General features: G+C 39.4%; 1 non-coding gene across 1 annotated transcript; it reads left to right on the top strand.

The window, feature by feature from the left end:
* Nucleotides 1-11,096: 11,096 nt before the first annotated feature.
* LOC114205755 (U6 spliceosomal RNA) lies at nucleotides 11,097-11,200 on the top strand. The gene has a single exon (XR_003608463.1). It is a non-coding gene; the product is annotated as a U6 spliceosomal RNA (small nuclear RNA).
* The last annotated feature ends 224 nt before the right edge of the window (nucleotides 11,201-11,424 follow it).

Raw genomic sequence — 11,424 nt, 5'->3', positions numbered from 1 at the left:
TATGACATACTTCGTGATTTTCCACCTATACATTAGTTTTTATTCTAGTTTTCTTAATTAAGTTAGGTAAATTCCCATAGCCCATTTTCCTGGAATTTAGATATTTTAAAGCATTTACACACCTGTGCAATTCTCACTTCTCCTTGGCTGCATTTATCCATGCTCTAAATGGCTGTTTTCTTCCATCTGCTCAAGGGGATCCACCCCTCAACTACCTAATCTTTGAGAGTTCTTGTACCTTACTTGTCATGATTCTGGTATAATTCTTTACAAGAATAGAAACACAAGTTTGTGTTCAATTTTGAGAAATCCACGATGATGAAGATGGAGATGGTGATCATTAATACTCACATGGCTCTAATACTAATACTCTCTGTATCTATATATCTAATACTCTAATACTCACATGGCCAGGCACTGTTCCACATGAGTGAGTACTATTGTTACCTCTATGAGGAAACTGAGTCACAGAGAGGTTAAATGAATTATCCAAGCTAATAGTGGCAGAGCTGGGGTTCAGACCCAGGCAGTGTGTGGCTCTAGGGCCTCTTTCTTTTAACTGCTACTATGTACGCTTTCATTCTGCTTCCACTTTTCACTTTTTTTTTCTGAATTATTCTTCAGTCTATGTGAGGTCTTTCTATTTTGTTCCATTTTATTTGGGAAGATCCAACAAAGACAGAATATAATGGTTTTGCTCCTGATATCACTACAAGTATGAATGCATGTTGAGAAAAATGGGAGAGCCAGAAAATTCAAACAGAAAATTCCTGATTCACAGTCACCTTCTCTGTTTATATCTGTCAAAAATTATAGTGATCTCCTGTGGTACGCTTTGCATTGATCTAGTATGTGCTTATGAGGAGGACTGGCTGCTTTCTGGCCAGCCTGAGGCAGAAGGCATCCTCCAGGGCTAGTGGGCTCGCCTTAGGGCCCACTTCACCTCAGGTGGATCACAGCTTCAGGTTAAAATCCTCAACCTTATGAGGGTCTAATATGCAAGGAAATCACAGTGTTTGCTGGTGGAGTCAGTTCCCAGAACTCCATGATGCAGGAGGAAAGGTCCCTGGAAAGTGGATCTGGTGGGGAAGAGGAGCTGACACCATTCAGTGCAATCACATGAGGAAACAACAACTCTGTTTGCTTTGTTAGTGGATCTGGATGTGAAATTGTGAGAACATGTGTGTGGTTCCAGTTCATAAGCCATCCTACACCGAAGAGTTGGATTTGGACCTAAAACAATACTCCATTTTTATTCTAGGTTGTTCCTGCAGTTTTACTGAACAAGAAAGCATTTTCCATAGTGATTTAGTATCTTTTCACTTCGTCTTCCAAATACCTGGCACTGAATTGAATTTAGGGAGCACTCTGGTCTGGCTCTCTTGTTACATAAATCAGGAAACAAAGGTCTAGAGGACTTCAGAGATTTGCTTAAGTTTCACAAGTAATTATAAGAGTACAGTCCTGATCTTTGACCGGACAGCCCGTGTTCTCTTCCTCTTTATTTCCATCTTTTGCTTATTGCAGGAAGGAACAAATATTAGTTGGAGTGCTTGAAGGTTGATAGATGTCATTTGTGAGAATTTTTTAAACTCAGGGTTCACATTAAGTTTAACTGTGAGCAAAAGCAGATTTCAAGGTAGGCCTCAGAATTTACCCAACCCCCTTCCCTTCATTTCTCCACATCTATTTAAACAGGTGTAATATCTGGAACTCTCAATTGAAAGAAAGCTTTTTCTAGTATGATTGACTCACTTAATGTTGGCTTAAGGAAAGGGGGGAGGGGATGAAAAGAAAGAGGGTAATGAAGGAGGGAGGGAGGGAGGGAGGGAGAGAAAGAGAAGACACTGTTACTCCCAACTTTGTGACTTGGAGAAGGTAACTTTCCTCAACACCTGATTAACATAGTAGGTATGGACTACCTCAGTAATTAACCTCCATTCACATTTAGTTGGTGTCACTCATTTAACATTTAAAGGCCAGCCTCAGCAGGAAGCTGAGGTTTTTGTGAAAACTGAAGCAATGTAAGGGGAAGGTACCTAAAAAGTGCACCAGGGCCTTACCTGTAGATTTTAGGTCTTTGTCTTGGGAAGAGAAGTTTCGGGAAGTTAGTTGGGAAAAGGGCTTCCACTGGATGCTCTGTTTTGCCAACAAGGCCTAGTTTCCATTTTGAGTTCCTTGTAGTCCCTAAGCCCCCTAGGACTCATTCCAAAGAGGAACCTGAGGTTCCAGGTACAAGTTAAAAATTTTAGCCCTGGACCCTGCAGCCAGGTCCCTTTAATTAGAGTGTGGCTGGGCTGGCTTCTTTGGGCTGCCACCTTTGAATGCTTTCCATTTATAGAAAAACTGATGGAGCTTCTCCCAGGGTAGATCCAATCAGTTGACCACACCTTGCTGTCACTGCTAACCTGGCCATGCCTTCAAGTCTCTGTTGACTTTGAGAACTTGTTGGACTACTCTTTGCAAGTCACTCAGTCCAGCCATCCTGCCCACTTTTAAGTGTCTGGGTCAGCCACGCCAAACCCTAGTCTTTGTGTAATTTCATATACCTCTGTGGGGGACTGTTTGAGGATTTAATGAACTATATGCATGCAAACGATTGGTATCTGACATTAAGTCTACTTACTATCACGTGAGCCCCTATAAATGGCCTCCTAACTGACCTTCCTATTTTCACCCTGTCCCCCTGTAAGCTATTTTTCTTGAAGATTTATTTATTCTAGAGAGAGAGAGCAAGAGAGAGCCCATGAGTGGGGGAGGAGGGACGAGGGAGAGAAGCAGACTCCCCACTAGGCAAGGAGCCCAATGTGGAGCTAGATCTCAGGATGCTGAGATATGACCTGAGCCGAGATCAAGAGTTGGACGCTCAATGGACTGAGCCACCCAGGTGCCCCCTGAAAGCTGTTTTCTCTATCAAAGCCAATATGATCTTTTAAAAATGAAAATTATATCTTACCTCTTCCTTGCTTAAATCCTCCAGTGACTTCTGAATTTTGTCACGCTGAATAAAACCCGAGCTCCATGCCTGTGTAGCCCTGCATGATATGGCCCCTGCCTCCATCTTGAATGTCATTTTGTAGAGTTTTGCCCTTTCCATTCAACTGCACAGATCTTTTTTTTTTTTTTTAACACGTCCAAGTTCCTGCTGACATTGGCACTTGTGTACAAGCTATTTCTGCTTCCTGGAATGCTCATCCACTGATCCTCACATGATAGCTTCTTCACACCATCAGATTCCAGCTGAACATCCTCAAAGAGGCATTCTTTAATTCTTCATTCTAAAGTAGCTATCTCTCACTCCTCATGTCTCATTTGTTTATTCATTTTCTCTCTACTCATATTAGAAAATAAGCTTCATGAAGTCACAGAGACCTTTCATGGCCTATTTTTTTTTTTCTGGTTGTTTCCCCCATGCCTGCAATGGTACCTAGAACACAGTAGGTGTTCAGTTAATATTTATTGAATAAATGAATGACACATGGTGTTTAGTAAATGTTAGCTATTATTATATTAGAGAAAAAAAAAGTGAGACCTTAATATAACCGGAGTTCCATTTGGTCCTGAATCTATGCAGTGACATATTCAGAGAAATAGCTGTTAAGAAAAATAGGACTGAAAGCAACAAAAATCTTTACTCCCACAAGAAAATATCAAAGGTGGGGGGGGTATATTTTTCACCTATTTCAACACTTGGTAAAATCCTGTCTTGCCATCTCTGTTGCTCACAGTACTCAACACTCATGGCAGCTACTCCACCAATATTATCTTCCTGTCTCCCTGCCAACTCCCAACCAAAGAACTATCCTCAAACAACTGTAACCTGGCTGAGAGCCTCCAGGTGCTGGACCCATTTTCTGAATCAGCATAACAAAAAGCCTGGAGTAAAGCAGGCACACTTGGAATCTGGTGGTGTGGGTGGTAGAGGTAAGACTGGGCATATTCTTCAGTTAACAATTTTGTACCTGCTACTCATATGGCAAAAAGGGGGAAACTGAATAAAGATTTTAATAATTCTAAACTAAATGATATTTAAGAAAGACTATGAAATAGCTCTACTTAGGGAGCACTGAAACCCACAAACTTTTTATTCGGAGCCAAATTCACAAAAGATAAGTCTCTTCTTCATTTTTAATATCCTGCTACAAAGCTTTGGACCAAGGGTAGGAGGAGATATCTATTATCACAGAGTTCCTCTTCACTTAGAACCTTATGGACTCTGATTAGATGATGTTGTTAACTTGCTTTATTATTTTGTTTTTAACTATTGTAGATTAGAAACCAAACATTAAAAGGGAAGGGGAACTGTTACAGGCAGAAAAAGAACTTGGTATCAGACAGCTTGATATAAGCAGACCAAGATGAAAAAATAGTCTTACTATATAGTCATAACAGTGACTCTGATTCCCAAAGTAGGGGTCAGTCATATTTTATTCCTGACTTTTTTCTCCAGTGGTGCCATCAGTGCTCTCTGTTAGGGCTCACTTAGGTCCAGAACACATTTGTCAGACAGACCCTTAGGATCACAAGGTGTGGTCTGAAGGAAGTAGGGCTTTACTCTGCAAAATTGCCAGGTCTGCCCAAGCAGCTTTCCTGAGCTCTTGGCTTCATTAGCACAGTGCTCCAACCAGCTGACCTCAACTGACTCATCAGGTTATAAGAGAAGTTGGGAATAGAAATTAGTTCCCTGGGGGATCCTGGCTGTATAATAGCTATCATTTGTATGCAGTTAAATGATTTGCAGAGTAGCACAGCTCAGAGCTCCCAGCTGCATTTTGTCTATTTCTGGAAGCGTATGAAACAGTTGGCTGGGAATGTGGTTCCGAAAGGTAACGTGAGCATTGTAGTAACATCTGGGGCTGGGTTTTTCTACCACCTCATCTGACCAAAATCTAGATTTTGGTCAGAAGTCCATTCTGCATCCAAGGAACTTGGATTTAATGGCTATTGCCTGCTTTCCAGTCCTTGTCTATCAGTTCTGCTGTTGCTACCTGCCACAGTCTTGACTCTTTCAGCTGCCATCTCCCCAGAGAGTGCCAAGAGACATAAATATTCATGAGGGAAAGAGCGATTCAGAAGGCTGAGGTCAGGGGAACCCTGTTTCTGAAATGGGCTACTGGCTTCTTGCCTTGCTTTCTTTTTCCTCCCGCCCATCCTCTTAGAGCAAATTGTCATATAAAGTGGCTGTTATCTATCTACCTCCCTCCAGTGGGGAAATGGCAGTGTGGTAGGTAAGAGCCAGGAGAGGTGTGGGAATCACACATGATCCCCTGGGATGGCACAGTGTTTCTCAACCCAACTTATATCAATGATGGCTAAACTGTCCCCAAATTCCTCATATGCTCCAGGAATCAAAGAGGGTAGGATAAGAAGAGCAGAGAATTATAGGTGGTAATGGCTGTCATGGTCAACAGTGGAGGGATGGGGGGAGGAGAGGCTGTTGCTATTTGCCCTAGCCAGGTCATCAGCAACTCTGCTCTAGGGACATTTAGGAGCTTACACTGCTGCTTTCTCTGATCCCCCCAAATCTTTCTGCACCAGAAACCAGAAAAAGGAATGACAGTTGTAGCCTAGAAGACTTTGAGAGAGGAAGCATATTTCAGCCCTTTGCCTCCCTAAAGAGTCGGAGGGCAGTGCTCAGTGGCCTGGATCTAAAGGTCTGGAGAATTTTGACACCGGATAGATCATCCTCCTCTACTCTCACCTTTCGCTTCCCTCTGAGTCCCATCAGCACGGGCTGCCAGGCTTCCAGAGCTCAGGCTGCTGGCAAAGGCCCCAGTCTGTCCCACACCAGGGACTTGTTCTCTGACAGCTATGTTTCAGCCTCAAGTTCCTGATTTTCAGTTTTGTCACTATTCTAAGCAAGGATTTTGCCTGTTACTACTCTTACCTAGGTTTCATCTTATGACTTCCAATCAGAGATGCTTAGTTTGATTAACTATCTCTTTATAGTGCCCCTTTCCCTTTCCCGGCATTCAAGTTGGTCTCTTAAATCACATTAATTTATAGAACAGCCATCAAAACCATCTTTATGTGCCTGCCTTTGCATGAACTATATTTAGGGCCTTTTACCACTGTGTGGCCAGAATAATTTTATTAATCTCAGCAGACAAGACCAAGTGTCAAGTCATAGCAAGGGCAATGGGAGCAAGGATTTCTCCCTGATCTGACCTAATACCATGAAGAGTTTCTTGGCTCCTTTAAAGCCTAGTTCTCCAGGGATGGAATACACCAGTGATTTAACACAATCCTTAACCCAGCTAGTCTCATAAGCCATGGAAAGCCTGATACCTTGAACAACTGGCAGGTCCCTGAACAGTGAAGACCCAGTAACCTATGAGAATGAAGAGCTTTGTGTTGGAGCTTAAGAGGCCAGAAGGAGGCAGTGTCATATAATAGAAGAAATGCTGAACTTGTGAGAGTCCTAGGTTTGGGAGCATCCTTATTCTGCCAACTTACTGGCCACATGATGTAGTCAAGACCTTTAACCTGATATTCTTCGGGTGTTAATGACTGCTGTGTATCAGGCACCGTGCTTGGCATTGCTGATGCAGTTGGGAATGTGACAAGGTTTTGCAGCTAAGTGTGACAACCCTGGATATATTAGGGTGTTCTTATGAGAGTCATTTCTTTTGTTAACTTTAATTGTTCACAATATAAGTATTATTTCTATGAAAAATAACAATAACAAATATGCAGATCTTCACAGCAGGTTTAGGTCCTGATAAGCCCATCATAAGTTGAAAATACTATAAGTTGAAAATGGATTTAATAACCCTAAGCTACCAAACATCATAGCTTAGCCTAGCCTACCTTAAACATGCTCAAAGCACATAGCCTATAGTTGGACAAAATTACCTATCATAAAGCTTATTTCAATAAAGTATTGACTACCTCATGTAATTTATTGAATACTGTACTGAAAGCGAAAAACAGAATGATTGTATGGCTACAGAATGGTTGTAAGTGCATTGGTTGTTTATCCTAGTGATTGCATGGCTGTCTGGAAGCTGCAGCTCACTGTCCAGCATCACAAGAGTACAGTATAGCATACTGTTAGTCTGGGAAAAGATCAAAATTCAAAATTTGAAGTGTGATTTCTACTAAATGTGTATCACTTTCATACCATTATAAAATAGAAAAATCCTGAGTTGAACCCTCCTAAGTCAGGGACCATCTGTATTTTAAAATCTACTTGGGAGATGGTCAATGTATCTAGCCAGGGTACAATAGTGAAAAAAAGTACAGAGCAATATAGATGGGGAATGCACAATTATCCTGTGGGAAAAGATTTTTTATGTATTTATACTCACAAATAGCAAAATGTAAAAATATTACTGCCATTGATACGAGGGATATAAGGTGCTTATTAAGAATGAAGGGGAGTAAGTCAGAAGGGGAGATGAACCATGAGAGACGATGGACTCTGAAAAACAAACTGAGGGTTCTAGAGGGGAGGAAGGTAGGGGGATGGGTTAGCCTGGTGATGGGTATTAAAGAGGGCACATTCTGCATGGAGCACTGGGTGTTATGCACAAACAATGAATCATGGAACACTACATCAAAAACTAATGATGTAATATATGGTGATTAACATAACAATAAAAAAGAATAAATTTCATGAAACTCACTTGTTTCTTTTAAAAGCCCTTTTTCTGTGGGGATGGGTTAAGGATGATCTTTAGATCACCCTTCCGTGGAGATGAAGGGACTTTGTGAGAGCTTCTTTGCTCATTTGGAGCCCAAGACAAAGCCCTTGGGATCCTCCTGAGAGAATAAATACTAAAGGTAGATTAGGTCTGGGCACTCTTAGATGCAGTACACATTGGATGATTCAAAGTAACTGAGAAGAGCATTTTAAAATCATTAAGTATGAAAAGAGTTTACAAATCGATAAAAAAGCATTGTCTCATTAAAAACTCTTCATGATGTATTGGTAAGTAAAAAAAAGACTTTTAACTTTCTTGTATATATAATCTTACTTTTTGGAAAAGAAGTATTTGCAGCTGTATAGAGAATACTAACTGTGGTTATCATTGGATGATATGGTTCTGGGCTTATCTTTAGACTTCTTTGTATATTTCTGCAGTAAGCTTGTACTTCTTTTAGCCCCATAAAAAGTGATTATAAACAAAATCCTAAAATATTATCTTTGCAGGAAAGGGACCTTGTGCTGTTGACTATTTTATCCCAGTGTTTAAAATATATGTTAGAATCACCTGAGAGAGAGCTTGTAGAAATACAGCTTTGTGAATCTCACCCCTGGAGATGCTGGCTCAGTTGGACTGGTAGGATACAAGACTGCCAAGGAAAGTGGAAGCAGATTCTAGACTAAGTCACACTAAAGAGTATCAGAACCATCATTTCCTATATAAACTCCAGGTTCATTGTAGCACAGGGCAAAATCAGTATTCCAGTTGAAAATTATCATTCAATTTCCCTCTGTCTGGGTTTCAGTAGTTCTACCTGGCAAGATGTATCTAGTTCAGTTTCCCCTAAGATGCCTTTTAGGCTCCTGGGACTTGGAAAAGACAATTATCTACTAAATACCAGATGGCTGTGTAGATTAGCCCCAGTGAGTAAAAACACAGTGATTTGAACAAAAGACATGATTAGCTGATTGAATAACCACAGGCCATCTCAGTGCAGGTGTAGTAGAAACAAGGGCGGGGTCAGATATTACACTTCTGTTTTCTTGGGTTCCCTAACAATGCATTCATTATTTCAATACTCCTCTGATGTTAACAGTAGAGAGACATGGAGAGAGGGGTAACTTACATACAATAGCATTCATACTTCTTATTAAAATAACATTTTCCTTAAAATTTCATGAAAAGAAATAATGTTATTTCTCCATCTATTGTAGAGAATAGTAGTGTGTGCTTCCTGGGAGATATCTTTAAGAATTCCAAACTAAGCATTTGGCTCCATTTATGACTATGATAGAAAAACTAATATTCACACTGTCCACCTATGCATACACAGAACTGTGTTGTATAAGAGGCAGGGCTACCCAAATGCATTAGACTACCATTCCATTTCTGCTTAGTTAAAAAAACAAACAAATTGAAAGATTCTAAGATGCTGCCTGTTGAAAACCGTGCTATAGACTCCAGGATTTCCCAGCTCTCAATTAACTAAGGTATAAATGGGGAGAGGAAAGATCACAGATAATTTAAAATATAGTTAAACCAAAACTAGTCAAAATGTAGTACCAAAATTTTAATTGTAAACATACTAAGTTTAAAATGTATCCAATATTCAGATACACATTAACATTCTAAATTGTCATAAATAATTTAGGTATTATTGGTATGCATGCAGCTAAATATCATTTTGCTTCCTCAATAAAGAAATGGTAAAAATATTAAAATCAGAGTTTTTAAAAGATCAAAGTCTGATTTTTTTGTGGAGAAAGAGAAATATCCCCAAAACATGATAGACATATCTATTCATTAATATGTATTTCCAATTGTAGACACATTCTAAAATATAGTTATTTGTGCAGAATTGTGGGGATTTTGTTTTTGGACAAATTCATTATCTATGCATACCTTTTGGGTATGGTTAATCTTCATACTGATTTGTCCACTTGTAGATAATCAACAGTTAAACCTCATGTCACCCTGGCCCATGTTCCTATCATTTAGGAAAGTGAGGGAAGATGAGGCAACTAAAAGCAGTGGGTGTTATTAGCAAGAGACAGCTCTGTGAGGTGAACTGGTCATCAGTTGGTTCTTTTTCATTATTTCACATACTCATTTGTAAGCCTGAGGTCATTGATTCAAGCTTTCTACTGACATCTAGATAACTCACCACCAGATAGATGGTGATGGTGGTAGCTGACTTTCCATGAATCTATGCCTCCACTATTGCCATTGGTCCACACTCGCTAGATACATGAAAGAAGTTAGCAAAGCTGTAGGATAAACAGGTAAGTGTAATATGCTTTCAGAGAGTAACAGTTTTACTTGATGTTGAGGGCAAAATAATATAAACAAGTTTTATTGATGATAAATTTAAAAATTATTTTTATATTAAAGTGATATATACATATTACAGAATATAAAACAAAATGTGCATGCTTTTTGAAGATTAAACAGGAGACTTCAAGGAAATTTCCTGATTAGGCCACTTCCCACTATACTTAAGACTCTAGAATGTGAGATTAAGGAGGTGGTGGGGTGGTATATATTAGTTCAGTCTCCTTTTCTATTAGGTGTTCTTCTCGGAAAAGATCGAGAAGCACTGCGAGGAGACATGAAGAAAAATAGTGTAAAATTTGGTTAAATAGATGCCCATTTAGTTACAGTTAGGATGGGACTCCACTGAGTTACACTTTTTCTGAAAAAGCCTAACTCTTAAATGAGCCAAGCATAGATCACTAATTATCCTGTTTATGAGGACTCGAGATTTAGAAAATAGTTTAAAGAAATACAAATGGCTAGATTATAACAATTTCCTGATAGACGATGATTACTTTCCTCATTTACTTACTTTAATATCTCATCTACTACTTTGGTGTCAGAAGTTCCCATGACTTAGGCATACCTGCCATCTTGCTGCTAAAGATTCTCTACAGACTTTGATGATGATGATGATGGTGGTGGTGATGATGATAATGATAGTCAAGATCTACATAGTGTTTATTGTGTACCAGGTACTGCTCTAAGTGCTTTGCATTTAACCCTCACAACAACCCTATGAGAATAAATTATTCCCATTTTTTCCATTTTACAGATAAGGAAACTGAGGCACAGTGTTCAATCATTTTCCCAAGGACATGTTGCCTAGGGATAGTAGAACCAAGATTAGACCCTGGGCAATCTGGTCCCAGAGTCCTGCTTTTAAACATCAGCTTTCCTGCTTCTCATCACAGAAATTATTAAACATTTAGTATTTACAAGGCTAGAATTCATGAAGTTGTTGAAAGTGATGTTGGAGAACTGCTTGTGTCACATGAACAACATTAACAAATGAGAATCTGGTAGAATTAGACAATCAGGACACAGTAGGTGCTTCCAGAGAGAATCATTTGGCTAACAAAGGAAATAAAATGAAGCCCTGAAATAGATTTTTTAAAAATTACTTTCATTATGGTGCTCGCTTCAGCACATACACTAAAATTGGAATGATACAAAGAGGATTAGCATGCCTTCTGCGCAAGGATGATACACAAATTCATAAAATTACTTTCATTATGACTGTGCTATGAACATCCTGTATGAAGTAAAGGATGTATGGTAGATATATTGGGCAATTCTGTTGGGAAACACATATATACACACTCCAAAAAGCACTCCATTTATTCTTTATTCAGAGAATTAGTGACCTTTTTCCAGTTGTTTTCACATGAAGACAATCTGTATTAAGGATGTGCTTGAAAGTTAACTTCAGGCTAGTTATTGACACAGGAAGCTAGATAAC

Source organism: Eumetopias jubatus, unplaced genomic scaffold (genome assembly GCF_037043125.1).
Source record: "Eumetopias jubatus isolate StellerSeaLion01/CBP00866 unplaced genomic scaffold, mEumJub1_p1.0 scaffold_1, whole genome shotgun sequence".
NCBI classification, from domain to species: domain Eukaryota; kingdom Metazoa; phylum Chordata; class Mammalia; order Carnivora; family Otariidae; genus Eumetopias; species Eumetopias jubatus.
This window is presented reverse-complemented; position numbering and strand designations above follow the sequence as displayed.